At 41.7% G+C, this 27,353-nt stretch overlaps 1 long non-coding RNA gene across 1 annotated transcript in view; it reads left to right on the forward strand.

Annotated features, from left to right (window-relative positions):
- LOC112957294 overlaps positions 1–27,353 on the forward strand; it is a 36,751-nt gene that overhangs the window by 5,428 nt on the left and 3,970 nt on the right. Inside the window, exons 2-3 of the long non-coding RNA XR_003251193.1 lie at positions 9,439–9,522; positions 12,387–12,467. This is a non-coding gene — a long non-coding RNA (uncharacterized LOC112957294). The remainder of the gene's footprint in view (positions 1–9,438; positions 9,523–12,386; positions 12,468–27,353) is intronic.

The raw sequence follows: 27,353 nt of genomic DNA on the forward strand, positions 1-27,353 counted from the left end.
TTTTTTTTTTTTTTTTTTTTTTTTTTTTTTTTTTTTTTTTTTAAATAGGATTCTCTGTTTATCTTTTCCCAGCTGACTCAGTTTCTACGCTGTTCCTTTTCCTCAGCAACTACTATGTTCTCTTGTGGTAACCAGTTCCTTGTTCCTCCTGGTTTGGGGGTTTGTGCCTTCGGATGTTCTTGCAGCATTTCTGCAGAGGGATTGTTTTCTTTCTTCAGTGTACCAGCAAAAGGCATGGTTGGTTTCTGCAGCATTTCCAGTCTCCCTGTCATCCACTTGTGAGCCAGCTTCATTCACTCTGTGCTTTGTCTATCATCTCTGTTCTGGAGCATAAATCTGTGCTACTCTGATCGCTCAGTTCAGTTCCGATCTCTGATCTCTCTTTCTGGATGTCTCACTACCCAGCACTGTGTTGCTTATTCTGAAAGTGTTTCGTTCTTGAAATGTTCACAGTCTTCTCTGACACAAACTTCTCTATCATTGTTTGTGTTACTGAAGGTCTGTATTTCAGAAACACCTCTTAAAGACCTGCATTTTTGGATGCCTGGAAGGAGGCACTATATGTCCTAATTTCCGAGTGCATTTTGTAGGACATGCCTTCTAYCCCATATTGACTCAAGACCTTCACATAGGAATCTGCAGATCCCACTCCTTCACTCAGACACAGGCTGCATGGAAGTTATCTTCCACAATCTTACAGAATTTAAAATGTCTTTCCCTCAGTCTCAGATGAATCCCTTCAGCCATATTGCAACAAGCTCACGGGCCATTACTGTCACAGCTTTCTCCCCAAGTTCCTGAGCACTCACTTCTCAGCCTATTCTGCCTTTGTGTTTTAAATGTCACGATTAAAAGAGTTTTATTTTACTTGTGCTCAGTAGGGAAGCCTTACCCATCTTCCCTTTGACAGCCCCACCGAAGTGTGACAGGCTTCAGGGAGACATTCGTACCTCATATTGTCATATTTGCCACTCCTGATTGATGAAATACAACATTTAACAGTCTGGGGGGCTAAATTCAGGCTGTATCCCAAGCCTTTGTACCCTCCACCATGCAGTGCTGTCTAGCCTGGAAGCCAGGTCGAGTAGGAAACTGCTGTGTGTGTATATGTGTGAGGTCTGCAGAAGGGAGTTAGTCTGGCAGGGCCTCTTAGATCAGATGCAGCAAGTGTGACTACATGAAGCCGCCTCGCTCTGACTGACAGCTGTGTCTCCAAGCGCGCTCCCCCTAGTAACCCTGCTCTAGGCCTTTGAGGTGTAACTTGTCAGTATGTCAAGTGGGGAATGCASAGAAGACATGTATCTATCTCGAACTAGACAAGCGGTTGCAGTGCATGATTAGACTTCTATGGATACGGAAAAAAAGTGGTGCTTTATAAGAAATGAAGGAACAAGAATGCTATGTATGAAGTGATTACTAGAGATCTCTTTTGCTGTGGTAAGGCAAAATTTCTAAATATAGTGAGTTGTTCTATGGCTGTGAAGTAAAGGCGTATAGGAGCATGCTTAAGTTCTGGTGACTTTAATGGGTTATAAGTGAAATAAATTAAATAAGGCTCTATGCAGACACAAATGGAATTAGAGCTATGGAAGGTTACAAGGAAATGTTAGCCTCACTGTGGCCATTGTTGCATTACAAAGAAATTATGGTTTATGTAATTGAGAGACCAAAACATTGGTTTTGAGAAAGCACATTGAGGAAAAATACTATGACCTAATCCTATCATACATTCTGTTTAGAGGCACTTAAATAAGACATAAAATAAGCAAATGTCATTTGCGGGACATGCTGTAGCTGTCTTTCTAATTGTGTGATCAAGGAGTTAGAGATTCCGATCTATGATTTAAAACCATGAGCAAAGCAAAACCTGTGCAAAGCTTAATTCAGCCCTATCTTGTGATATAGGTTATATGTTTAGATTTTACAATGACATATTGGCTGCTGCTACTGAACCTAGTGGGATGGCTGTTGAGATGATACTAAGGTATCACAAGCCAGGGTTAATTTGTATGGCCAGTGGATAGAGAAGGAAGGCAGAGGCAAGTGGTACCGAAATACGTGCACAGTGTCAGCCAGTCAGGTACTTCCCTTAGTCTAGTACAACATCAGAGACAAATTGAACTGATTTTTCTCATCCTCAGATTGCGATCAAAGGTTATGGGTCACTGTTAAGAATATTGCACAGGTTACTACTATCCTAAACTTGTGATACAGCATATTATTTTGAAAATCCTTATGGAACTAACTCTTCCACAAAAACACTTTTATTACACCCCAAGAGGTAGTCGTATGTTCTAAGAAGGTACGTTATCAGTCTTATTTTCATCACCATGCAAAAAAAATAGAAGAAATCAAAGCTGGACAAATGATATTTCCATGAGGTTTGTTTTCTCTGTTGTTTTGTGTCACCTGGGGGATTTTTAGGTCACACTGTAGCCAGGCAATGAGCATCCTCGAAGAGCTAATGCGGAGCTGTGTGTGCCAGCTGCTGGGCAGGTGACTTCGATACTACCAGGCTTAGCCAGTTGTTATGACTTTTTCTACACCAAATTTGCTGGTCTTAGTCATCTTCAGCTAAGGCAGGTTGTGCAATCACGTGGGGAAGAGTCTAGAGCTTCCCTAGAGAAACAAGAGTATTAGCAGAAAGATTTTCTCCAGCCTAGCAAAATGGGCATCCCCAGAGGACGAGGGACTAACGGAGTGAGCGTTACGCAGAGAGCTGATAAGGTGAGCGGTGAAGGCAAAGGGGAATTGTCCCCAGCATCATGGTGCATCTGCAGATTCTGCTGCCTTGTGTCTGCTCTAGGTATGATTCTGCAGACAGAGCTGAGGGTACTGAGGGTATTTCTTATCCCTAATCCCCTCCTTCCTCTGGATTGTTTCCCTCTTTTTAAGTGTTGAGAGTGGCAGAGCTCTTACTGCTAGGTTAATACTGCTTCAGTTTAGCAGGCAAGAAACAAATGCCTGTGTAGGCACTTGAGACGTGAGTTGTGCTGTCAGCACAGAGGCAGATAATGGAAAACAGGCCTAGCAAGACAGAAGGGAAAGGATCATTAACCAGCACTTCTTTAAGTCAGGCTCTGTGGGAGGAAACCGCTGCTCGTTTTTCCCCTGCAAAATGCTATCCCTGGCTTGCTGCTTTTCTTATCTTCAAACTGGGCAACCTCAAGAGCAAACAGCACAGGGAGGAGCTGCTTGCTAGGGTGGTTTAATACCCTCCTACCTGTAGTTTGGCCCTGAGCTAAACTGGGCCGCTGGGAGTCATGAATCTTTGCGTGGAGCCGAGAGGCATCGTGTCAAGCGACCRCCCAGCGGAGGTGGTGGTGGGCAGAGCTCCTGGAGCCTGAAATTTTGAGCGCTCGCTCACGTACCAACGCAGACTCCTGCTGGCAGATGCTGCCCACACAGACCCATTGTGGGAAGGCAACTGGAAGAGAGCTCGAGGTGTATTTTGGGGCGTGCAGGCTTTCTTGTGCTAGTATAAGTCATTAATGGTGTTATGAGGGTTTACTGTCTTGTTGCTAACTAGCTCGGAGGAATCCCCCCACACACTCTGGGGATGGGGAAAGTAGGATTTCAAAGCCCTTTTTTTTTTTTTTTTTTTTTAATCTGCTTTCAGAAAACAGGAGGAATTAGTTAAAAAATGGTAAGCACCCATTTTACTTCAAAACTTGCCAGTGTTTTGGAGGGTCCTATGCAATTTGCAGTYTCCTGAGCACACCATTTGGACAATGTGTAAAATGCTGTGTAGATGGGGTGCAGCTGAGCTGTTATCTGGGGCTGTTCCTTCCCCTCTGTAGATGTTTCTGGCTGCATGTGCTGTGTTGCTGTGGGGTGACTCTCACACCCCTGTAACAGGTAACTGGGAAGGGAGCTCTGCTSCTGACACAGGAGAAGCTGCCTCTGATGTGTGGAAGGCAGAAGACTCGGCCACAAAGAGCCTGCCCAGATGCTGGGGCAGGCCTGTGACTGTTGAGCCTTTCTCAGGAGAACATACCCATCTGACTTGGCTTTGGGGCTTGCAGAGACCCCAGACAGCACACCGAATGCTGAGCAGGCCTGGCCTCCATAAGATGCTGGTGTCTTGCAAATGCTGCTGCTTGAAAGCTCACCGCATTAACTCAAGCAGTAACTTCACAGATGAATAACCCTCACACATTAGAGGGACTAGCCCTGGGTAGAACAGGCTGGCAACCTGTTGGTGTGGACAGTGACTCAGCTGGAACAAGCAGCCTTTGGGACACTTTGCATTGCCCCAGAACACAGCTCTGGGATGGAGAGGTGGAGTGTCAGCAGCCAAGATGGAGCATAGCACTGCCAGGGCATAGGTATGCTGGCCACTGATCTAAATGAAAAGAATACCTATGTTTAAGAAAACATATAGATGGGTAGATAGAAAAGAAGGTAAGAAGGAAAGAGTGCAAGTACAAGCAAGCTGGAGCTGCGAGAGAAAGATTTTGGAAAACATACAAACCTATGAATTTTAATGGCTATACCAGGTTAAATATTGTATCTTTCTTAATCACACCAAAAATAACTGAGGGATGAAACAGAATAAAATCCTGATCCAGAAAACCATTAATTCCTCACATAGTGCCATAGGGACTGTTACAGGACATGGGCTGATTCCATGTTTGACTCTATGGAAATCAGCGTTTTATTCAGCCTCAAAGAGGAGGAAACATAAGACATGGAAAATGTCTTTTTAAAACGTGACTTGTGATAAGAATCCAGTGTTTAGGAGCAAAGCAGCTGGTTTGTTTAAGAATCTGGGCACTCTCTAAGCCCGCCGTGGGAGGGCTTGTCCCCACGCCTGGTGGGAGCAGGGCTGGGCAGATGGACCCTCCTAGCTCAAGCCTCCGACGGACACTTTCACTTCTGGCTGCACTTTTTTTTGGTTATTCTTACAGTGTGTGTGGAGGGAGTAGCTAAGAAAATCCTGACACCGTTGGACATTTCCGCAGGCAACAAGACTGCTTAAAAAAAGAAAGGAAGACAAGACAAGGCTGCAGGTGATGCGCTGACATGCAAAAACATTTTGTCTCTATCAAACAGGCAGAGATGAAATAATTTTACATCACTAGGGTCAAAAATAGAAAGTTGAAAGCAAATGAAGAACTAGGTCCACCAGGAACAAGGTGAAGGCCATTTAGAGAGGAATGAACAATAGATTCAAAAGATGAATGAATGGAGATGACTGTAAAYAGCATAGGATTAATTAAAAATGAAACTTTACATACAGTTTGGTTGTTTGTCTGAAATTCAAGATACATGCATTTAAGCTTATTTCAGTTGCCGTAGCAACCTCATACCCGTATCACATCATCTTTTATCGCATTATTTTGGATACGATTACATTATTTTACAACTTTGGTTGCTAGGAGAACAGAGCACCTTTTTGTGTGCCTGAAATAATTCTCACTTTGGAGAGATGCTAGCTTCTTGTTTCTGGCCTCTGAAATAGCTTATGTAATTATGTGCAAAGCAAGATGCCTAATTATAAATGCAGTAGTGAGTTGCACTTGGAAAATTACCCATGAGAGGCAGTGGGATTTTCTGTTGCTGGGGTGCTGATCTGCGTGGTTCTTCTTGAAGAATTGCTGGGGAACGGAGAATACAGAAGATCGGGGGGGAAACCTTAGAGAAAGATATATCTGAGTAGTAGCTAAAGCTGAGGATCATATCAGGCTCTTGTTTGATGAGTCTACAGTACTTTTATATTAAAGGTTACACATTGAATTCCACAGTTATCAGATTACTTGCTAGAAATGCTAACAGTTGGACTTAAAACTCCAGAGTCTTTTCTACTATAACAACCTAAGCTGATTCCCAGTTGCTGAACCATGGTTTTGTCTATATAATAATCTAATATACATAGAGTGAAGCTATAAGATAAACCGAGGAACAGATGAATGAATGGCTTTACAACAGGGTACTGCAGAAAGGGGGAGCCTGCTATTCACAATATAATGATGGCTGTTTCTTGGGGTTCAACTACCAGCAGAAAGAGGTGGCAGGAAAGGATGAGCAGTAATGTCCTGCTGCCTTAGACCAAGGACAGTGTTTCCCATTTCACTGCTTTGTTTAAAGGTTTTCCTTGTCTGAACCTGAATTTTCCTTGTCAGTAATTCTATTTAATAATATATTGCAGACTTAGCTTCACAGAACATTTTTCTCCTTGCRGTAAAGGAAAATACATTTTTTTGCAGGGCACTGCACTCAGTTCAGGGTCCCTGCCTGGGAGGAAGCCCGGCGTTAGGAGAGCTTGACTCAGCACCTGCTCATGGGGATGGGCAGGCAGAGGAGGATGTGCCCGGCTCTCCAGCCACGGCTCACCGAGGCACCGTCCTGCTTTGTGTGCAAGGGCTCGGCTGGTATTGTCCAGAGGAGATGCAGCAGAACTGTGYGTTGCCCAGTCTCCTTCTCTTCTGCAGCTCTATATCACTTCTGTTACTGTTCTGTTTGGAAATTTTAGATTTTGCCCCCAAGTACACRTGGAAAAAGGGCTGGCAATATTTCCCTATCTCTCAAGGTCTTAATGCTTTGAAACTTAAGGAGGAAAAGGCATTACCAGTCTGTACATGCTAAGGGTCTTGTGGTTACKGTGGGGACCACAGTGGTGTAAAATGAGTAAGATGAATATTGAAATTTTTTTGAAGTGGCTTTCTAGAAAGATTTTGTTCTCTAACTATATTCAGTAGTCTGAAATGGAAGAAAATTATTTCTTTTCCCTTCAGTCTTCCTCTCTTCTTTGCCTTGAGACTACAATTAAAAAAAAAAAAAAAAAAAAGGCAGAAAACAGTTGCTCAAGAAACAAAACAGAAATTTACAGGGCAGCCTAAATATCAGCATCATGTTGTTTTCCTTTCGTTTTCTCCTGAGAGTTACAGTGATTGGACAATAAATACAGCAGTACCAAGCAGTGAATTTGAATAATAACGTGCATATCTTAGCATGCAAACATGGCAGTGGCATGTGCTTTGTTTGCCATGACTGCCACGTACCTCCCTGTAGCTGTGGTGGGACAGAGGTGACTGCCACAGGCTGCCAGGGAAAGGGGTTTTATCTCGCAGCCCATGTTCGGCTCAAGAACGCTATGGAGCTCAYGTTTCTCAGCAGTGCAGGAGCGTCCTCCCTCTGCTACCAAATGGCAGCCTCTGGCATCTGCAGAGTACCTTGTTTCTTTTAAATGACACCCTGAGTCTCCAAAGTGCCACTGGTGATACAGGCTCCAATTAACGGTGCAGGTTTGTAGGTTTCTGACACTATTCTCAGAGCTTCTGTGGGCTGCTGCAGCCTACAAGCAAAGGATCATTTCTGCTTTGCAAGATWCAAAGGAAGAAGGAAAAAGCAGGGGAGGAAAAGCTACAGTTTCATTATTCCATGCCAGCAGGATAACAGAATACATTTCCTTTAATACTAAAATGTGTCATTTGAGAAAAAATTCTGCTGTCTGATCAAGCTCTCCATTACTTATTTTTGCAAGTGCATGCACAAAATCCAGCAGTTAAGCCTACAACACGGCTGTGTGTTGGAACGTAGAAACTACTGCAGGGTGTTTCTAAAGAATAGCAATTTAGAGGTTGTGGGTGGTTTGTGGGTGTAATAAAAAAGACTGCATACTGAGACATCTGAATTAAGTTTCTCTTTAGGCTGCTTACATTCTGTATCAAAATTAAGAACTTGATTGTGCCACCCTTCTCCTCACCTACTAGCATTGGCTCATGTGAGTACTTAAGTGCTACTCATTGTATCCAAGGCCCTAACACAGAAGCTGAGCATCAGCGTGGCTGAAGGCAARTGGAAAAACACTGAGCTTTACCATACGTATTGATGTTCCCTGTATTTTTAGCAGCTGATGAAAGCTGAGATCAGTTGGTCACCAAGCCATAGTCCATGGGCGATGTACTGCCTGTGTCATCTTTCCACATGGCTCACAATCCTGGAGGCTGCCAAGGCCACCGCTGTCAACGTCAAGAGAGGGTGCAAAGCGCGTGTCGCCCTGCTGTTCCCCTCCCTGCCCCACAGCTCTGGCTTGTGGGCCTGCATCCCCACAGGTGACTGTGAGGATTTGCTCCTGTTCCAGCCCCTCCATGTCACTGGTGGCCATGACCACCTCTGGACTCACGACAGCTCTTGTCCTCCTGGTTGTTTTTTAGCTCATTTGTTTTGGGGGTGGTTGAGGTAGGGATTTGTTTGTTGGTTTCAAAATTCTCTCCTCTTCCTGCTTCAATTTCATGTTGTTCTTGTCCTGAAGTGTCATCCTTCCTTTTTTAGGGCTGGGATGTGCTGCCAGCTCCCCTGGGTCTGTCCCCACTTACCTTCTTCGCAGCCTGTGTTCAGGTGGCACATGTTGCCCTCTGCTCCCAGGCATGGAGTGAGAGTAAGAAACCCTGCAGGACATCTTCAGAGCTGCCCTGCCCCTTGCGGAGCCAGGCTGCTGCATGCTCCTCTTGCAGCCAGTTTACTGCATAGGCAGCTGATCATTCCAATCTTGCCTAATGAGTTTTCTCAGTTACCACTGAAAAAAACAATCCTTAAGCTATTTTTTTTCTGTGTTTTTTTTCTTTCCTTTTTTCCTCCCCCCACCTTCTCTTTTTGCTATTTGCAGTAATAGCCTACTAAGTAACCTCTGCTCTTCCACTGTGCCTCGACACTGGTATGGAACAGAATCCAACTCAACCCAAACCGTTATTTCAAGAGCAAGTTCCCCTGGTGGTTTATAGCTGTTATTTTGCTAATGGAAAGTTAATCATTGGCTTGAAACTGTGCAAAAATGTTAAGGGAAAGAATCACAAGATCCCAGAAGAAGGCTAATATGTTCTCTGCTATGTCTCTCTTATTTGCCTCTGCAGATTTCCACTCTAAATACCTCGGGGTGAAATGTGTCCGAGCATTTCAACACCTAGCAAATATTAACCACCTCAGAATAGATTAGAACAAGCCTTGGAGGGTGCCTTTGTGCTGCAACCTGTGAAGATGAAAAGTCTGAAACCTGAGGTCTTTGGAAACTTTCACTTTTAAGTTCTGCCCTTCATTTATGTAATTTTGTAAAAGACAAGCACCAGAACAGATTAATACTAACAGAAGAAGACTTAGTACAGGCAAGGACCTTATACTGCTTCGCAAACATTATTTCATTAAGCCTTTTGATGCCCTTTCAAGGTAATTAAGGCATTGTAATAACAGTCTTCCCACTTTTAGAAATGGGAAAATTAAGGATTCTTGAAGTGTGAAGTGGAGCCAGCTGACTTAAGATGTCAATCAATTTTCTGCCAATCCTCTCATGTCTCCTGAAGAGTTGTAGTGTGCAGTACAGACGTGTCCCTCTAGTCAGTGAGGCCAGGCACGCTGCTGGCTGCGTTCTTTGTAAAAGAGAATTCTGCAATTCTGCATTCTAACCATGACCTCCTTTCTCTCTGAATGCTACTTTTGCAGCTCAAAAGCAACATTGTGGTGACTGTGAACTGGAAGCAAACTCAGTAATCTGAATGGCAACCACCATTTCTGGAAACCGGAAAGGTAGGATCACTTATATGTATCCTATTCTATATACCAAACTTTATTCTATATACCAGACTTCTTGGAAGCAGGACATTGAGCTGGATGGTTTCCTTGAYTGTATATTGATATTAGTGAATTATTTCCAAAGAAAATATGAAAGCAAGTCTGCAATAATTAGAAATGTGCTTTTTCTGACAAGAGCTGTACAGAAGGTTTTCAAAAGCTTGGTAAGCTGGCTGCATTTGATGTAAGAGCAATGTGAAAAATAGACAAGAAGTTGGTAGCCACTCTGTTGTGGCATGCTGGCTTCCTTCAGTGGAAAAACTGAAGAACAGGCACGGAAGGAGCTGTCATGTGCTCCAAATGGCCTTCTAATTTGGAGGGCTAAAGAGACSGGGCCTTTGGATCACGCCTTATAAAGTATCTGTCTTGCAGGAAAAGCCATGTCACCAAGCACTCAACACTTTCAGCAAAGTCTGCGTGGCCTGTAAGACCCACAGCACCCTCTCTTTTTTCCAAGCAATATTTTCTAAAGCAGGAATGTCTAGTTAAGAATGCATGTGGCAAATCTAGAGAAGAAGAAAACTTGAGTGGGGTATGCAGAAGTGYTACATGCCTGTTGATAATTTATCTGTGAGATTAGGGGGAAGTTGTGTATTTTGGAAAATATAATCTGGCCACCCAAAAAGAACAAACACAGATTTTGGTGGGTGGGTCTGCCTCAGGGCTGTGCAGCTGTGTTCTTTAAGCCCCGTAGGACTACAGTCCACAAAACAAAACTGGCTGGTCTTATTCTTTTCTCAGATTTGGACTACTTGAACAAATAGGGGGGAAAAAAATCCTACGAAAGGAGGAAGCTCTGCTATGGAGTGGTTTTGCACACCGCCGTGCAGTACTTGGACCAATGAGTCTTACACAGAGGTCAGACTACTTTGTGCACTGCTGGTAGCACTTGCTGCTACAGTTTCCTTGTGCCTTTGCTGCAATCCCTGTTTTGTAACAGTGCCCCTGCCACGATTCCCCATGGTACAAATACAACGAGGTGCTTGTCAAACAGCACCATCTCAGTGACCTCTCTCTCCCTTCAAGGAAAGAGTTTTCTGTCTGTGGCAACATGTAATAAAGAAGTAAGCCCGGCTTAATATGTTTGTATTTCAGCTTGCTTGCCTTACTGCTTTAGTATAAATTATGCTGATTTCTAGCAATCTTGGATACTTACAAAATTAATGAGGCAAGCGAAGAGCACTATATGTAAATGCCAGRGAGCAGCCTGCACTGCTGCTATTTATGGTGGTATTTTATTGTGTTATGAAAGCTCCCATTGAGGTACAAACTTCCACATGCAGAACAAGTTTTAAGACTGTAATAAAGCTAAGATTGAATACAATGGCCAAGAGCTAGACACTCAAACGAACTGGAAACAGGCACATACACACAAAGGACTAATTATCTTCTCCATACTGCTGTGCTCCTGTCTCTCAAGTGAGTCACACAAAGTGGCATGAGACCAATCATCTTATTCTCTTTCTGAGTTTCATGGCAGTCTCCCAGATAGGGCTTCAAAGAAACAATTAATGGGAAGCTTATCCTAGAGAAGACTTTATTTGCTGTTGAGCAGGGAGCCCTATTGCTGYTCTGAGCTGATGGTGCCTCTCCCATGGCATATGTCAACACTGCCAGGTGATGGTACACAGGCCTTTGCCCGCAGCCTGAGCCAGGTGGATCAGAGCCAGCTGTCACCCAGGAGAGGCATTGCTGTGTTAACCTGGGTGCCAGCCCAAGCCTAAGCACCTTATTTTTTGGGACCTCAACTAGATGCTGTGTTACTGAGGAACCATATGAGTAGGTTCAGAGGTAACCCTCTGCATTGCCTTGCATTTCAYGGCATTGTTCCTGTGCATCAAATGCTTCTGGAAAACTGATGCATCTTATGTTGTATGAGCACTGATGCAAGCAGATGTCTTAAATCACATCTGTTTGTATAAAACATTGATAAACACATTAAGCACTTGCTAGTTAGTTCCTGTCAGTAGCAGCCTATCCTGCCAGGGACCCAGCCAATCAACACTGCATAGCATGCGTTTTCTATAGCCTGTGAATAATTATAGTGAGGGATTTCTTTGTTTTATACCCAAAAAGTGTATGCCTTTGTACCTTGCCTCACTTCTAAGTGGCTGTCACGACTCTAGAAACCATCTCTCCAGGTACAACATGCCAAAATCTGAGAGATATAAATGCATGGCACCCACTGGAGCTCCTGGCAGCATATACTCTTATTCCAGCCTGTTGAAAGTAGAAAGGCTCATTGTCCTAACTCCGCATAATGCTAACCCCTCTTCCAGGCACTTCTGTGCAAGTATGTGATACTATCCAGAGACAAGTCATAAACTGTATTCTAAGCTTATATTGTAGAGGTCACTGTAAACAACTCTTTAAAGAAAAGTGTTTTTGCACATTTTGCAGCCAGTAGTGCAAAAGAACACTGAGGTCCAGCTGTAAGGAAAATTTGGAAGTACCCTTAGAAGCAGTGTGTTAGGCTGTTGTCTTAGAACACCCATTGGTTTGGTACACAGTGTCTGAATGTAGTTCCTTCATGTTGCATCTATTTCTATTTAAGGCAAAAGGCAAAACAGTCCGTACTTTAGGTGGATGCTTGTGCCTGTTCTAAGCCTGAAGGACTGATCAGTGTCGAAAGCATCTGCTTTCAGAGCCTTCTCTCTGCACTCGCAGGGAACTGTGCCCAACATGGTGATAGCTGGTTTGGACCAAATCCAGTTTTTGTGAGGGGAAGTAGACATTCGAGACAGATCGGCACTGCGGGTGGATGGGAAGAGGAAGTACTGCCCTATGGGGAAATAACTTCACCTCATGCTTTTTTCTAGTTGCTGCAGTGCTGACTGAAGAGGTTGCTGTCCCCCATATGCCATGACTGCCAGCTTTGCCCCACCAGCCCAAGGGATCAGGTAGGTCCCACTCAAACCTCTGTCCATCCAAAATGGCCAAGACAGCAAAAGGTTTTGTGTCAACTGATGAGCTTGCTATAACTGCAATGTGCTGGGTGGCTGGAAGGTCCATGAGGGCCTTACTCTCTGATGTGGGTCAATGATGAGCATGTAGGTGGGCTGGAAGTCCAGATTTCTCTACTTGGCAGAGCTGCCTCCAGTAGAATTGCTCTGAGGCATCCTTAGGACTGTAATTTTCAGCTAAGCGGGTCTGGCCYAAAGTAACATGCTTTGGTGTTGGCAGAAAAGGTCACTGGATCTGTTAGAACTTTGGTCTAAAGAGATGCAATGTTGGCAAACAGCAGCTGCTTTTTATTTTTGTCCTCCTGTCCTGATTTTCAAGAGGCTTTTATTGTTTATTTTGTGGTAGGGTGCCATGCTGCTCAGCATGACTGAGCAGGTGGTGTACCTGTATCAGAATTTAGATTTGTTCTAATCTCCTAATTGCATCCCAAAGGAAACCCTCACACTAAAGACAAACATGAGATTACATTTACTCTTCCAGGTTCGCTGTATAATCTAAGGTGAAAAAAGCCCTCTCTGAGTATTCAGTGACCACTCAGAGCCCAAATGATCACTTTCTTTTTCTAATCACTGGTACAAATTCTTTTACTTAAAGATACCTATTTCTGACATGTGTAATAAGCCCAGCAGAAGACAAGTGCTTTACAGACAGATAAAATGGATAGTGAGACTATATGGATATTTGAGGTGTCCAAATGCTACTAGAGATTTTCTGTGGATGCTTTTTTTGTTTTCTGGCCATACTGTAACTGTTGCCTGTGTTCAGCCAGGAAGAAGTGGCCAGAATCAGGCCTCCTTAGATTAAGGTTCTATGAAGATCTGTGAAGATGTTCAGATCTTGCTGCTTTATGCCGAGGTGCCCTTCTCAATCTGGGAACTGAGAAGCATTATGGCTGTGTTATTACAGCTACAGTTGACTGTTCCTATGGTAGGCAGAYAGACTGAGCTAGGATACCTCAAGACTCTTTCCAGTGTCCACACAGATTGCTACAGCACGAAACTCTCTGTCACAGCAAAAAGTCTGTAAAAATACAAGTGTGGTAAAATAGGAGTGAATGTCCATTAAGGATTACTAGATTTTCTTCAGTAGGTAGGATAAGATGCTAATTTAACCCAAATCTGCTGGAAAAACCCAAAGGGTGGCTGAGGCACCCTCGAGGAASCGAGGTACACAAGCAATCACAGTATCAGTACGCTGCATACTAAAGGAAAACATCTCTTTCATCTTTCTTGGTTATTTTTTTAAGAAATATATTTTAAGAGATATTTAGGCGTGTTGTTTAAAGATGTGATACCTCTGCTAATGAGCTTTGGGAGGCCCTGTGCTGTGAGGGGGTTGTGATCTCTTGTGGAGATACCAGTTTTGCTGGGGCGGGAGGACATGCTGCAGAACATACACACCGCGCTCGTAGGCGGGCACAGGCCTCATTGCTTAGCCCCGCAGTGACAACCCCAGCCTTCCTTCCTTAGCAAAGTTCCCTGCAAGTCCCACTTTCATCATGTTTTCCTTCCTTTTCCATGGTGACTCCAAACCCGTAATGAGCAGTGCACATTTGAAGTGTTCATTTTGGCCTAATGGTTTTTTAATCCTTAGCAGGCAGGGGGTGGGGTGGGGGCGATTCTCTGAAATTATATGAGCAGCAGACAGCTCTGTCCTCAATACCTCAAGGTACTCTAAATTAATGCTGATAGAGCTGGCAGGCTATGCTAATCCTCAACTAAATGCATGGAAACTGATTAATAAAACAAAGCTTCAAGCTCCAGCAGTTCCTGCTTTCAGGTCACTGACCCTATTTTAAGGAACAGGCTTTTGTACTGTGATGTGGTTTCCATTGAAGGGAAGGTGGGGAGGCAGAGGGGACAAGGAGAACCATGCATTTGTCCGTGCCATGGCATGGCCTCTCTGAAGCTCCTCTCTCCCCTGGACAGAAAAGAAATTTTTACTAAATCCTCCACTTAGGTCCTATTAAATGCTTCCTGATGTTTTGTACTAATGTTCTCATTATTTAGAAGTGACAAAAGAATATATTTTGTTTCCAGGAGAGCAAAAGCCTTATTTTCTAACTGTGTTTATCTCACTTGGGAGTTTAGTCTGAATGCGATGCTATTAAGATTGCATAAATTTAAGCCAGGAGTAGTTTATGACATGCTTAAAGTGTGTATCTAATTTGTTTATACTGGTGAATTGGGCAGGAGGTAAAAAGCATATTACTTCTTCTGGATACAATCCGGAGGCTTAGCTATATCTAATTCAGTTACAGTTAATGAAATTTTAGTCCAAGAGATAGAGACTTCTACATTAAGGAAGTGCCCTTAAGGCAATGGGAGTACTTTTACTAATAACTTGAGATCCTTAGAGAAATAAGGGCTGGGGTGTCTTGCCACWGCCATCCCAGTCTTGCAGCCCTGGAGCAGCCAGCAGAGGATAATTAGCTATAGGTTTGTGGCATTACAGGGCCAGCACATTAGTGACATATTCTGCAGGATCTACCCTAATGGTCGAACACTTTACTGGGATAAGCCATGGAGAATGCAGAGTTCCCACCAAATGCAGCACTGGGATTTGCCTTATCCTCTTTAAGGAGACTGTTGTTATAATACCCTTGCCAACACAAAATTGGTCAAGAGACTGCAGACTGCTTTTCCATCCCAAACGGTTCAAATCTGTAGCCTATCAGCATGGACTGTCCCCCTTCCTCCCCTCCCCTTGGCTGTTTCATGGGCCCGTGTTTGCTCCTGCAGCAGCTCCCGGCTGGCTGCTCCAAGCCCACGGGAAACTCTCCAAGGGTTAAAGGCTCAAAGCTGCTGGCCCTGGCCACAGCTTATACCACTTATGGACTGAATTTGTCTTGGTGAGCTGCTGTCTCAGCAGAGACACCCTACCTTCCAGAAACATTTGAAGGCTTGTATTATTCCCGAGCCACTTGAACAGGGGAATTCACAGTTATTTTCTTTAGACTTCACAGGAACTGAAAGCTGCAATTTGGATTCTGTGCAAAACTCCCTAAGCACAAAGCCTAGCACCAGTGGCTAATATTCACTCCTGCTGCAGACTGAAGGGTACATTTGCAAGCAACAAAAGAACAAAATGCATTCATTTCCTATGCAGTTTACAGATGCCACTTAGTATCCCGGGCTTTGACTTCCGAGCAGAGTCTTACTTCAGTGCAAAACCTGTGACAGAAAATTGGATTTCACTGAAGTATGAGGTGTTCAAAACACTTATTGCTTCTGTCTCACTTGAAAAACAGCTCCCTCACAGCCTCGAGATATATTAATATCTTTCCCTTGTCACTTCCTCCAAGTTCAGCTACAATAGGAATGAAATTCAGTGGAAGCTTCAAGAACCAGATCATCTTCGTCAAGAGATGGCAACAAATCATTATCGAGCAAGTTGTATTTAATCAGCACTTTTCAGAAACTCATAGACTCTTCTTTTTTCACTTTTCTCTCTCTAAAGTAAATGAAGTTCATTTTAAAATGGGATGAATCTTCTGTGATTGCTTAGTCTACTTTTGACAGGACAACCTGAGCTAAAATAAGACGGAGCTCAAGCAAAGAAAACCAGGGAAGTTGAGGAAGCTAAGCTGCGCAATAGGGAGAGACCCTCTCCCTCCAAAACTGCATATAGTGCCCTGCACTTGCACCAAGCAGTGGAGATGTCCTGCCATGGGGCTGTTCCTGGGAAGCAAAACACAGCCTCTTTGGGAAACTTGTCTTGTTTTGCTAGTCTTTACCTCTAAGATGGAGGAGGCGGCGGATTTCTGACGAAGGAGAGGAACAGAAAGGCTTTTCCCTAAGAGGACTATAACCATTAGGACTCTGTGGAATGATTACAGGAGTTGCTAGACTTTTTTTATTACTGTTTTTTTTTAACCTACAATATTGGAGAAGCAAATTAATAGGTTCTGTGAGTCATTCTGTGAAACCCATAGCAAACTGTGAAGTTCTCCTGAATGCCTGAACTTCTGTATAAATTGTTTGGAGCATTTTTCCACAATAGAGAGGTGAAAAAAAGAGAGGGAGAGAAGCTACAAACCAGGACAGACTAATGCCAAAAGAGAAACTGTCTCTGCCAAAGTTGAATTTCATTCCTCTCCAGCTTCTTAGAGGAAAAGCCATGAACACCTCCAATCCCCAAAGGCTTAAAAAGGCCTTAAGTAATGTACCAGTTTTTTGTGCTGGGCAGCTACGGAGGGTGAAGGTCATCTTACAAAACTGACCCCTTGAAATGAGGAAGCATATGATGACGAAGCTTTCCTCTGCTTGTGCTCATATGTACTGAGTCCTCTGAGAAAATCATGGCAGAGAAGAAAAGAATATTGGGGAAAAGAAAATTTAAATGAATCAGTTTTTATTAGCATAATGATTAACAGTGGGTTGTCTCTGCTTTATGCTATTCAAGATCACATCAGCATTGTAATATTTGGACTATTTTATCAGATTAAAATGTGGAGTTTCATATTCCATAAGCCATTTTGCTTTTATGATGATGCAAATTTGATGCAAATTTTGCCAGAATGAGAAATAATGAGGAATACCAAAACAAAGACAAACACTGTTTCTCGACTGGTTCCTTGCATAATCTTTGTCTCTATACCCTTCTTCCCTTTCAGGAAACCAGGCTTCTCCAAGAGTTACTAAAATATTCTAATGAATCCGCTTAGAAATGACAAACTATTCTYCGTTTGGCCATTTCTTTCCTTCCTCCAGATCCTTTTCCACTTTAAAAGCAATGCCTGACAAAAGAAATCTCATATTCTTCAGCAATGCTTCTGCAGTTGTTTTTTGGGATAGCATTAACCTGTGATCTTCAAAGGCTTCTGAGAAATTTGGCTGCCATTTTATGGGAAATCTGTATTATTTAGGCTTTGAAATAGCCCAAACCAAGGTCTCCACCTTTTTTTAGAAAACAGAGCTGTTTTCTGATAGAATTGGATTTCTGTTCAACTGAAGAGCCAAAGTAACATATTCTGTGCTTAGGGCAAAATTCCCTTCTCAGATCAGCAGGACAGTTTGCTTCTCGGGTTGGGTGAAGCTCAGACATATGTGGAGTGGGTCAGGGACTTGTCTTCCCTGCAGCACGTGCATAACCCCATAGAGTTGGTGTTAGCATGACAAGTGAGTAGCCTTCCTCTTAAAGTTCAATGTGACTTCAGCAACTTTAATGATTTTTGAACTTCCCAAACCAGCAAAATTAATCTAGCATCCCAGCTGCAAAACTCACAAGTTCAGAAGTGGGATTTCTAGYACTCATTATGGCTCATACTGACTGAACATAGTAAATGTACAAAACCCAGCCATTCTACTGAGACAAGGTCACAAAAATGGAGAAGAAAGAAGACCTCTTCCAAACTTTTAAATAAGCAAAATTCAAATTTAGTTCAAGAAAAAATGGGTTGGTGAATACTTTGTTCTTTTTCTCTCTGTTTGTCCCAATATATCCATTATATTGCTATACTATATGACATCTGTAGGAGTGCAGCTCTTCTCCCAAGGGCATTGAAAATCTTTCCCAGTATCATAAAAAAACATAGCATTGGTGGACTCTTTATGCAAGATGGAATTGGTTCAGTTTTAAATAAATCTGGGGAGTAATGCTGTTCAGTTAACATAATGAACTTTTGTCCTTTGCAACCAACAGCTTTGTCCCATCTTCATACATCATTATAACACTTCAATGCAGTATGTGAGACTTTTCCTTACACTTTATAAAAAACAATTTTGCAAAAAAATGTGGTTTATTCCATCTGTATCCTTACTCTAATAAGTAGTAGTCATGTCATGAGCATTATATATGGTACAGTCATAACTAGTCAGCATAAAATGCCACATAAATGTAGGCAATTACGTGTAATGCACTAACAGCTACTCTGCTAAGAACTTGGAGGTTAAAGTGATGCTTTGCCCCAGCCACTCATACCTTTCTGATGTCCTTTTGTGCTACACAGRAGCCAGAATGGAGAAAATTTTCTCTGTTTAGTCTAGTGATAACAGGCAGCTTGGGGCTACTGCGGCAGATTTCCCCTCAGCATTACTATTCTTGGCTATCTCCCCTGCTTTGTTGCCAGAGATGGTTGCCCCTCTCTCAAGGGCTCTAGTACAGATTGTAGCTATCTTTCAGGCAACACCAATGTAGTATGAAACCAGTAATCACCGTATCTGCATCACGTCAGGACTGAGAGCTGGGCTAGCCAAATCACGGGCACACAGCTTGGTCTGCTGCCTTTCCTACAGGGACAATAACATCCAGGTGGGGTGGCAGCAGGAGGAGGGAATGCCTTTAAGCCTTGCATCTAATTCATTTGTCCTTAGCTATAATCACTTCTCCAAGGAGCTGAGCAGGAAAAGCAGGAAGTTAAAACAACTGGAGCCAAAGTTTCATCACTATTCATGAAGGTAAATAGTGTATGATTTGCAAGATTTTTAAAAGTGACTATGTATTCTGTGATAGTTTTAAAAAAAAATTAGCCATCGTGTCCATTGAAGATGAGGGAAAAGACATATTTCTTTTAAAAACCTATTACGGTCTTAAATCAGCACAACCAACATGGCATGTTAAAATCTGAGCGGGCAACAAAACCCCACATCATTAAATTACTAAAAGAAAATTCTGTCTTGAAATCATTCTTGAAAACTGACCACCTGAAAGGCCCCAAGCTCTTGCTGTGCAGAAAAGATGCTGCCATACAGATGAGCTGTGGCCTTCAGAGGAGAGAGAAAAAAAAAGTGTAAGGAAATAAGTCTGAGAGAAAAGTCTTCAAACCATGCTGCATCTTAGACTAAGAAAAATAAAGGCATCTTCAAGTATTTTTCAAAATAGAATGTGATTATAGGAAAGGAGGGGGGTTGAGGGAGATGAGGCCTATGAAATGGGTTTGCATCAATCTTGTGAAGCACCATAGCATATCAAAACACTTCAGTGAAATCAGGGAAAAATAGATTTTGACACAAATGTGTCTTCTGAATCAGCTAGATGCACAACTCTCTGCTGACATTATTCACATGTGAACTTTGAGAAGTGCTAGTCTCATCAAAATGAAAGACCAGTTCACTTCTCATCTAGAGACAAGCTAAGGCCTAAAGGAAAAGATATAGTTAGATCAAAGAATATGAACTTTGAGCATATAGGACTGGAGGGACCTCAAGCGATTGGCTAGTGACAGTCTGTGTAGTTCTACTAGGAAAATGTAATTTTATGTTGCTGAAGTATAATAAGTTCTTCATTTCTTCGTATTTCACACTGGGCCCTAACTCTACCAGCTGTTGCTGCAAAAATAACTGAAGTGTTCATAATTAAGAATTTAAGTGGAATATGAGGTCCTGTAATCAGCCAGCAAACTCGACTTTTCTTGCATRCAACACAGGAAATATATCTAAAATAGAGGAAGAACCTCTATGTTAATGTTATGTGGATTAGTAGTGTTTTTGCAAAGCTAATTCGGAAAAACAATATGGTTCCTAGTGATGTTAGATAAAAGTTTTAGCTCTTATTTTTCCCCTCCATTTTTTTTTTCRAATGTGTTTTTCTGAGGTAGAACCCAATGTAACTTACTAGCAAATTGTTCGAAATGCTTTTGCAGTACTTGAGCTGCACACAGAACTGTATTAGTGATATGTAAGATGGTGTGGGAGGGAACTGAAGAGATGAAGGTCAATTCATCTGCAGTCTGAACATCTAAAGATTCTCTGGTCTAAGGAGATTGCTACCTGGATGAAAGAAAAACATACTGCATCTACATCTCTTTATATTATGTTGTGATGTTGCAAGACTTGTATCTATCTATTTGCCTCAACTTATAACTCTTTCTTGGATTTTTATGAATGTTTCTGTGAAAGGATTATTATAGAAAGCGAAAAATGAAGAAATATAGGATTACTTTCTCGACTCARTTGGCAAATCAGCATAGGAATATATTTGAAAATGATCGAGGTGGATGTTCAGTCCACAAAATAATCTATTTCACCATGAAAACACTGTAGCATTCTCAGAATACTTGAATTTGATTTGAAAGCACAAAATCTTGCTCTGATGTGGTACAGAGAAGAGTTTTAAGATTTTTTTCTGAGGTGATTGCTTGGAGTAGACCCCTAAGCAACTAATGTTTGCATAAAATAACTAACCTTCTTGGCTAGCTGTTCTTGAACAGGCATGCTCTGATCTCCAGAGACGCTCTCCAAGACCCTCTGCCACAAATGTTTCCAGCCAAGCCTAGAAGTTGAGACAGGCTCTTTCACCAAACCTAAAGAAAAAAAAACATGCTGGCTGTTAGTACTAAAGAACCTCTGTTCTTTCAAAACTTCAGCCAGGCAACAAACAGCAATGCACAAGTACCCCTGTTTCTACTAACATTAAAAAAGAAAACACATTTTTCTGTTGGCATCAGTGAGGCAAAGAGTGGGCCCAGCTTTCTTCACACCCACACAGTATGTTTAATTAGAAACTATTTTCCTGTAAGAACAGACATTTGATTTTTTTGAGATGTTACAAAGAGCTTAAAGAAGGAGTTACCAAAGAGTGGGGGTGTTTCAGATAGAAGGAGGCAAGTCACTGTTAGAGAAAAAAATTACAGTCTGAAATCAGGATGATTTTGTAATGATCCATAAATCAAAGGCTGTTTCAATGTTCTTCAGATTTTTCAGAAGCATTTTCCATTACTTGAAGATAAACTTGTCAATTATCAGGCTAAATCTATTTTCTAACTGCTGTTAATATGGGGCCAGAATTTGCCCGTATACGGGAAGCTACCTTTGCTTTGTGGAACAATCATCCTCTACTGAAACTCGTTATCCTTTTGATTTCTTTTTTTTTAGCCTATCACGAACTTTTTCCATCCAGTACTTTGAGTCCTGTTCCCAAGGAAATGGCCACAGTTATTTATTAGTGTTATAAAGAGAAGTTATGTGCTTGACTTAATTAGCAGAGAGTCAGTGTCTGTCSCTTGCTTACAGCTCAGCCATCAAGATTTATGAAGACTACGTTTAACCATTTGCCTTGTAGTACAATTACATGAGATCCCTGCAGATTTTGGTCCGTGAGAGTTTAATGACAGCAGTAAACTTGAGTTGAAGTCATAGATTTTGTGAGAGCTGTCTTACTTCACATTMAACTTATGTGCTTGGAAGTTGGCACTTTTTAGTAATATCAGGGTTGTTTGCATGATGCACAAAACAGAATTTGGGGATAAAACTAGAAATCTGAGCACAGGGTGGTTTTAAAAAAAGAGAATGTGAAAAAGAGAGCRAGTCTGTTTCCAAACATGAAAGCTACAACTCAGATAACCTGTGAGACCAAAGTTCTTTTAAACAGTTACTGATTTTAAGAAATACAGAAATGAAGTAAAGGTTTCTTGAGGCTGCTCCTTTTTTTGAGATGCATAAAGGAGAAATGACCTTCTCCCTTCTAAAGAAACCATGCATGGCAGCGTGTTTGCCTCAGCTATTGGAGTGTGGGGGGAATCGGGGCACAACCAATTGCAAGCGTGGTTCTCAGCTAAAGGTGTAAGAGACTTGCTGAGAATTAATACCACTTCTAGGGCATCTTATTAGACTCTTCAAAGCATATAAACACAGACACGCATGCATAAACATCCCAGTGAGACAAGCTAGACTGACAGCTATTTATGAAAATCAGCAATACATTTGGTAGGGAATACTGCTTTCCTGATGGACTGGAATTGCCCAGAGATGCTGTCTAATGACAGTGATGGGGAACCCACAGTGATAATGAAAAGAGTGAGTTATGCAGTGATTCCCTGAAGCGTTAGAGTGCCCACCACTTTATTGGATCTGAGTGCAGTCCTTCCTTCTGTTTCTTAATTCATTTTGATTACTAGATAGCTGWCTAAAATTGAGTAAAGCTGTCACTACTGGCAGTGAAGATTAAGACGTGCCGTGTGCCTCTTGTTTATCTTCATCTCAGTTTGGAGGATAATGCAGTGGTTAGGCACAGCACTGCTGCACAAGCACACAACCCTATCTCTTGGTTCTGCTTAGCTGAACGGGCAGCACAGACAATGGGTGCAGAATGGGGGATGCACAAAATGTTACCACGCGAGCATCTTGGTCTTGGGGGATGTGGTTTKCAAATAAGCTGCTTTGGGCAATGTGCTGTGTGTGGCTCAAACACTGTTTGAAAATCCAGCACGGAAGCCACCTTACATTAGGTAGAAATGATAATACTGTTACATARCCCCACTGATTTGCCTATGGCCTCTCCTGTGTCGTGAATCAATTCTGGGGAGGGAGCAGCTTGCTGAGGTGCCGGGAGGAGCTGGGGAGGGTCTCAAGGAGCACAAGTCTTTCAAGGGGAAGGGATTCACCTGGCTGGCAAAAAAAAAAAAAAAAAAAAAAATCCTTGTGCTGTGGTGGGGCTGTGTTGAGGTAGAAGCAATGGGGACTGTGAGCTGCTACCACCTTGACCTGCCCTGTGCTACTGCTTTAGTCCAGCTGACTTGATATTAGGGTTCCACTTATGAAAAGTTGACAAGCTCTTGCTGGTTATTTTAGTAGCAGCAATTGTTACAGATTCATGCAGTCCTATGATTTGCTAAGATATTTTTTGTCTAGAATTTTCTCCAAAATGAAAATTTTCCACAAATATTTTTTTTTCTGAAGGAAGAGTTCTCTTTTACTAAAAAGATAACATGCAAATGAGTTTTTTGATTTGACATTGTCCCAGCAAAGACTGAAACATTTGGATTTGTGGCGCAGAATCTAAATATGATGTTTTAAGTCAGTTCAGCCTTAAACTGGACTGTCCAAAACTGCTTTACTGCAGATGTATCTCCCTGGTGCAGCTCTCCAATCTATGCATTATCTCCCCATCTTGAAATCAAGTTGTGCAAGTGCCAGGCCAATTCAACCGCATCCTGCAGTCCCCCTCGAGTGCCCTCATTTTCCCCCATGGGCTGGGATGACTCTTGGTGAAAATTAGCCTACCCTAAGTTCCTTAGATCTGAGCCCTAAGCTGCACCATAAGAAATGTATTTTGCATGRAAAAATATACTGTGGAAGATGCTGTGGTTTCCTAAGTTTTCACAACATAATATCAGTGACTAATTATAGCTTGAGTCATTCAGGACATGCTAGCTTTCCATTAAAAATGTGATGCTYATATAATTATTTTTTTCAGTGACTTGAAAGACAATATATACCAAACAATAAGAAATAAATGTAATCATAGTGCTTAGGCAGTCTACCAAACTGTTAACTCAAATGTTTTACCTCAACATATAAAGGAGCACAATACTTTTGATAATTAGTTTGCTAGTGTTAGAGGAAGGAAACCTGAGTAATGCACATAGCATTTTTAATTATTTGGAATCATTATCATCAACACATGGAATAGATATTGTTGTATGGAATAGGTATTGTGACTGTGTGCGATATGTAGATAAGAGACTTGTAACGCAAGCTACTATCTGTTTTACAGTGACAAACTAACTTTTAGCAAGGTAACTTTCAAATGGAGAGAGATTATTTAGTAGTATTTTTTTTTTTTGCTGAAAAAAGTGATCAGTACCAGCTAAATTGGATTCCTTGTCTACTCTAGTTTTTTTTCACTCTCCCTTGATGTAGAATTGTTCCTTTCCTACTTATTAGACTCTGTTCTTCTATAATTCGTTGTGTGACTMTTTGAAGAAGAATGCTATCATTCAGTTGTATGGCCTCAATCACAAGGAGAATTGAGTCTGATTGTATCTTTAACATGCTATCATGTTATAATAAGGAGTTTTAATCAGGAGCCTGTTATAAATAGATTTTTTTTCAAGATATAGCTCAAAATACACAGCTTTCACAGAAGCTTGAAAAACTCCATTGATTTATTCTGTTAGTACTGTTTTTGGATAACACAAATTTGACCATGTTATATTTTGTCTCGTGCCTCTCTGAAAACCCAAATGAAAACATTAGCTTTACTGCAATTATCTGCAAACATGCATCTGCTTCCACATATAGAGTCTCACGACCAAGATGTAGCAGGGTCTTTTTCAGATCAGGGACCCATTTAAAAACTGTAGCAGCCCATGTGCTGTAGGAGTCAGTTAAGTGTCCTATGCAGTGGCAGCATGGGGTTAGAAGAAGCCAGTTTCCACCTGGCACAGTTGGAAAATTCACCACTCCTAAAGACTGGGAATAGAGCAGTAGAAAGCACTGAACCAATGCCTCTTACTCAGGACAATGAGAATAATCTGAAAGGCAAATTCATGCAGAGAAGATAAGGGATCCATTTAGGGTGTCTTCTATTGGGGAAAGAAGTTCTATGGGCAGCTCTGCCTCCCCAGAAATAGTGATGCTTCCAAAAGTTACTAATAAGCAATGAGAATTTCCTAATTCCAGTCAGATTTGCTTAATTTTGTTACTTATCATTAAAACCTCAACTCAAAGGTTCACTCAAAATCTAGACAAGGGATGAAAAACCCTGAATGTGATGGCTTAAGAAACTAGGATGGCAGTAAAGCTCTGAGGAAAGGACTTTTTAAGGAGTGTTTGTATCAGGTGAGGTATAGCAGATTGAAAATAACTCTTCCATACAAGCAGCAAAGAGTAGATGTCAGCCACACTCCTCTGCTGAAGGACCCTGCAGTGCTGTTTTGAGACTAAGAAGGAAATGAGAAGGTGAGTGCTGAGGTGCTATCGGAAAGGGATTGTTTTATCTGGTAGCAAATTCTTTCAGGTATTGCTCAGATATTTGATATTACAGCACCAGTTGATAGCTGATACAACAAAGAAAGCAGATCTCAACAAAGTACTTGCTTGGAAAACCCAGCATAAATTTGTTAAGTCTTGATGATTAATTAAAAAAAAAAAAAAAAAAAAAAGCATGGACCTAGTATGTGCTAATTTGGGACAGTTTTAGTAAATAGCCTTAAAAAACGTCCAAATTCTAACTACTGAAGCTGTTGATTGAGAGTAGTGGTTTGCCTATGGTCACTGCTGCAGATGTAATCAAAGGTTTTAGGAAGAATGTAGGCAGAAATAGAAACCTTCGTTCTTGCAGTCAACACATACATATAAATAGATGCTGAAGTTCTGAATAAAAAATTAAAAAACAATAAAAAAAAAAAAAGCATTCTCTGAGGGGAGAATGTAAGGAGGAAGGGGCCAAACTCTTCTCAGTCGGGCCAGTGATAGGACAAGGGGCAAATGGGTATAAGTTGAAACACAGGAAGTCCCATCTCCATATGGGTAGGAAATTCTTTACTGTGAGGGTGACGGAGCATTGGAAGGTTGTGGAGGCTCCTTCTCTGGAGATCTTCAAAACCTGCTTGGATGCCACCCTGTGCTGCATGCTCTAGGTGTCCCTGCTGGAGCAGGGGGTTGGACTAGATGATATCTAGAGGTCCCTTCCAATCTTAACCGTTCTGTGATTTGGGTCAAATATTTGCTCTCTACTTCATTTTCAGCCATGCATCTATCCACTGTAATGGTGTCCTTTACTTATCAGATAGCAAGTGGGGATCAGTGAGTATAAAAATTGCGGAAGAGTACTGGAATCCTGACATAGCGAATAAATATACAAACCTAGGTAACTATTAAAGAATGTATTACAGAAAAATTAATTGTTTTGAATTACAAAGTGTATCATTTACCAAGGGACCTAATAGCTGCTTAAACTTAATTTTAACAATGAGGCAGAAGTACAGACTAGAAGGGGAAAGTACAGATTAAAGAATATTTAGATAAGATAGATGCACTCAAGTCAGCAGGGCCTGGTGGAGTTCACCCTGCGGTACTTAAGGAGTCAGCTGAAGCAATCTCCGAGCCATTAGTGATTATCTTTAAGAACTCATAGAGGAGAGAGGAGGTCCCTGAAGACAGAAGAAGGGCAAACACAGGGTATTATATTTTTAAAAGGGTAAAAGGAGGACCAAGGGGATTACAGACCTGCCAGGCTATTTGAGGTCCTTAAAAGATTCAGGAACAAATCATTAAACAATCAATTTGTAAGCAGCCAGCTGATAGGGTGATAAAGAAAACCAACAAGAGAAAACACAGGCTTGTCAAGAATAGTTGATGTCAAATCAATCTAATATTCTTCTTTGACACAATAGCTTGTCTGGTGAATAAAGAGGATGCAGGGAATGCAGAAGTGCTGGATTTTAGTAACGCTTTTTGACATAGATGACAGGCTAAGGATATGGTATAGATATAATTGCAATGGGGTAGGTATACAGCCTGTTGAAAAATAGCTCTGTAGCAACAGCTACCAACAGATCACTGCCAGGGAAGATACTTCAAGTAGGCCATTTAGCCTACTCATATCTGATAAATTAATAATTTGAAAATAATCTGATAATAGATATCAAATCTGATAAATATTTTTTATTAACAACTGAACAAGTAAACAAATACAACCTGTGGATGACAATTAGGAAATACTACAAGCCCTGAATTTGAAATGATCTTAACTTGGAGAAATTATTTCCAAATATTTGACCAAAAGCCCTCCAGGAACAGTCTGAAGTGCTGTGCTCGGGAAGAAGCTGCACAGAGATTAAAAGATGAACACTGAGCGAGCTGATGGTATGTTTGTAGAAGACTGGAAGATTGCAGAGCATCACAGATGAAATATGAGTCAACAGTGCACATTCTAGGATTTATGAACAGGAGTGTCATACTCAAGACAGAGCCTACAATTATTTCCCTGTCTGTAGTTGTGGTGAGGTTTCACTTGGGGGATTGCACTCAGTTTTGGATGCTACCTTTTATTACTGATGTAGAGAAAAYGAAGAAAATAGAGTGGAAAATGGAAGGTAGAATTGTGCAAAGCACAAAGAAAAAGGAGATGCTGAAGGAGTTGGGTTTGTTTGCTTTAAG

Source organism: Nothoprocta perdicaria, unplaced genomic scaffold (genome assembly GCF_003342845.1).
Source record: "Nothoprocta perdicaria isolate Ctin4 unplaced genomic scaffold, notPer1 scaffold_71, whole genome shotgun sequence".
Lineage (NCBI taxonomy): Eukaryota > Metazoa > Chordata > Aves > Tinamiformes > Tinamidae > Nothoprocta > Nothoprocta perdicaria.